This window comes from Glycine soja, chromosome 4, assembly GCF_004193775.1.
Source record: "Glycine soja cultivar W05 chromosome 4, ASM419377v2, whole genome shotgun sequence".
Taxonomy (NCBI): domain Eukaryota; kingdom Viridiplantae; phylum Streptophyta; class Magnoliopsida; order Fabales; family Fabaceae; genus Glycine; species Glycine soja.
Genome location: NC_041005.1, coordinates 9,880,202 through 9,883,798, shown reverse-complemented (window position 1 = coordinate 9,883,798; position 3,597 = coordinate 9,880,202). Strand labels below are relative to the sequence as shown.

The 3,597-nt window shown below is 32.9% G+C and overlaps 1 long non-coding RNA gene across 2 annotated transcripts; it reads right to left on the bottom strand.

The window, feature by feature from the left end:
- Nucleotides 1-411: 411 nt before the first annotated feature.
- Nucleotides 412-2,387, bottom strand: LOC114408104. 2 transcript variants are annotated; one of them, XR_003665812.1, is made up of 5 exons: nucleotides 2,128-2,387; nucleotides 1,939-2,018; nucleotides 1,662-1,759; nucleotides 1,433-1,511; nucleotides 412-721 (listed from the first exon to the last, which is right to left on the bottom strand). It is a non-coding gene; the product is annotated as an uncharacterized LOC114408104 (long non-coding RNA). The 2 variants fall into 2 exon arrangements; XR_003665811.1 differs by lacking the exon at nucleotides 1,662-1,759.
- Between the last annotated feature and the right edge of the window lie 1,210 nt (nucleotides 2,388-3,597).

Genomic DNA, 3,597 nt, shown 5'->3' with positions numbered 1-3,597 from the left:
AATTTATTATTTATTTCAACCAACCAAAGACCTTGTTAGTTTCTCTATTTAAGCTATAGTTATAATAGTTCAAAGTGTTCAAAATTTAAGTTACAAATCTGAAATATATCATATCAATTTTTGCTCTTTATTTTTTATACGTTTATATTCGTGCTGTTTTGATGTTCAATTTCTGTTTTTCCCAACAATCCCCAATTTAAAGGGATTAGCCATTTTGAAGGACAACACACCCCAAGATAGAGCATGCTTTCAAATTTTATGCTTCTAAATTGTGGAGAGATAACTATTTTTTTAATTAATAAAAAAATAGATCGCATGGTTTTTTTGTCCCGAGAGGTTTCATAATAAATAACATTTGAAACTTTTGTATTTGATTGCGGTAAATGACGTATATCTATTTAGCTAACAATCTGCAAACATAATGTAGCGAATCTGTTAGAATCTATACACTAATAATTCCAAAGTTAGTCCACAGTATAATAGTCTTCAAATATCTAGATAGATATCAATAACACCATAAGACACTAACAAAGTAACAAAATGATAATAAACATAACACATTAACAAAGTAACATAAAAATTTCTTCATCAATCAAATGGAGTCATCATCACTCCAATTTTGTTGTTTCCTGATTATCAACTCCCATACACATTAAGTAGAATGCTACCCCATCACCGGAGTCAACTGATTTTGTGTCAAGAATTCCTGTCATTGCTTCAACTGAACACAAAAATGCAACACAAAAAAATTATATTGAACCTTTACACCACCAAAAAAAGGACGAAAGCACAAAAAGGTGGAGATGGCTGAGGAACACAAAAAATATAAGATTTTGTGTTGCGAGAACTCAGAAAACAAAATAAAGGCAGAACACAAAAAAAAATTTAAGCTTTTGGGTTGCGAAAAAATAGAAAAGGAAAAAAGAAGTTACCCAATGATACAAAAATGAACCCAAAATGCAACACAAGGTGTAGAAGGTTGAAGAACACAAAAAATTTAAGCTTTTTGTAGTGCAAGAACTCAGAAAACAAAATAAAGGGAGAACACCCCCAAAAATTAAATCTTTTGGCTTGTGAAAAAATGGGTATAGGAAAGAATGAACACGCTCAAGAAGGCTGTCGATGACAAAAAAATTTAACGGTAAACCAAAAAAACAAAGAAAACGAACCTGTTTGAGATAAAAATGAGATAAAAATCGAAGCTTTTTGGAGTTAAAAATGACAACTTTAGTGTCTTCTTCCACCTTCTTTGCATACAATAGCGATTCATTAAAAACAATGAACATGCAGTGAGATAAACAAAAATGGAACCAAAACGAAAATAAAAGTAAAATGAAATATGAAGAGGAATGTAGAGGAACGAAAATGGAAGATGGAGAAATAAAGAAAGAAAGAAAACAAACATGTAGATAGAGAAACAAAGAAAACAAACCTGTTTGAGATAAAAATGAGATAAAAATCGAAGCTTTTTGGAGTTAAAAATGACAGCTTAGTGTTTTCTTTCACCTTCTCTGCATACAATAGTGATTCATAAAAAACAATGAACATGCAGTGAGATAAACAAAAATGGAACCAAAACGAAAATAGAAGTAAAACAAAATATGAAGAGGAATGGAGAGGAACGAAAATAGAAGATGGAGAAACAAAGAAAGAAAACAAACATGTAGATAGAGAAACAAAGAAAACAAATATGTTTGAGATAAAAATCGAAGCTTTTTGGAGTTAAAAATGGCAGCTTTAGTGTCTTCTTCCACCTTCTCTGCATACAATAGCGATTCATAAAAAACAATGAACATGCAATGAGATAAACGAAAATGGAATCAAAAGGAAAATAAAAGTAAAACGGAATATATATGAAGAGGAATGGAGAGGAACAAAAATGGAAGATGGAGAAACAAAGAAAACGAACATGTAGGCAGAGAAACAAAGAAAACAAACCTATTTGAGATAAAAATGAGACAAAAATCGAAGCTTTTTGGAGTTAAAAATGACAGCTTTAGTGTCTTCTTCCACCTTTTCTGCATACAATAGAAGGTTTAGGAAGGCTCAGGAACACAAACAAATCCAAGCTTTTGTATTGCGAGATCTCAGAAAACATAACAAAGGCAAAACAAAAGAAACACGAACCTGTTGAGGTTGGAGGGGATACGACCATTGACGGGGTCTAGCTCCAGTGTCGTTGACGTCCAAGATGTAAATAGAAGTGCATTTGTTTTTTTTCTTCACGGGATGAAAATGGAACTGGTGCACAACTCAATAGCGACACTCCAAACTAAAGGGAGTTCAAAATGGGGTAACCCCAAAATGCATTCGATGCCCCAGGGTCACAATAATGTTTCTTGGAAACATGCGTTCATCGGAAAATGAAGAGCATTAAACGCAAAAGACAAAATATAATAAATGTGGAGTGGAAAACGAAGCAACTTATGTGCAAAAGGAGTATAATAACCGAAATGAAGGAAAAAAGCGTAAAAGGCAGTAAACAATAAATGCACTATGACATGGACGAATTAATAAAATAATAAAATAATAATAAATGTTTGGGCGAGAATGATGGGGCTTGGGTATTCCGACACGTGGCCACTGTGGAGGTATCAGGGCCTTGTTTGTATATTGATAATAGATTATTTGGTGGCCTTAGATTACATGTGGAGATTAATGTTCATATTGCCATGCAGAGATTAATGAAAACCAATCTCCACATGTTGGAATACTGGATTCAACACTCAAAGTCAAGTGTAATCAATCTTCCATGTTAGCTATATAATTCCCATTTTCCTCTTGCATGATGACAATAGTCAACTATTAAGATCACTTCATTGTGTTTCGTACCATAGAAATGTATATTCATTCAGGAAGTAAAATAATTACGCATAATTTATAGGAGATTTTCTCTAAGTAAGCTATACGTTTTAGAAAATGAAATTTTGTTCTCAAATTGACACGTTTAATGAACAATTGAACACTAGTATCGTGGAATGTGTTCCACGATTATTTGTAACCATACATATGAAGCATTCTCTAGAAGCGAAGAAAGAAAAACACTTTCAGAATTTAGATGATGCATACAAATACAATTCAATTTAGTGACCAGGTTTATCTCTGTCAATAATCAACGAGGGCCAACTTTTACATGCAAATACTTAAATAATTCTTCTTTGTTCATCTAAATTTCATATGCAAATACCATGGAGCCAGGAACCAAATCAAATTATAGTACATTTCTTGGTCTCATAATCCCAAAGTGCAGCGTGTTTCAGATGCATGTTGGCTAAATTAGGTTGACATTGTTGAAGAATAAATCTATAGCATCAAACAATTATATCTATTGGGTGCTCTTGATCATCCACAAGCAATATATGAGACCCTTCTTCTATTATCATTGCACCAGCCTCATTTGCTCTACTAAGATGAGCCATTTCCCCTGCATCAAGCATCACACTCTCGAAACCCACCTATTGTTTCACAATACTTGCGCTTTTTTGTTTTTTAGGCCTAATAAATAGAAATACATGATGCTTCCCCACCACGCTTCTGTTGAACCTGTATAAGTAATTGTTTGTTAGTTTGTTATTTTCTATTAATTGTTTGATCAAG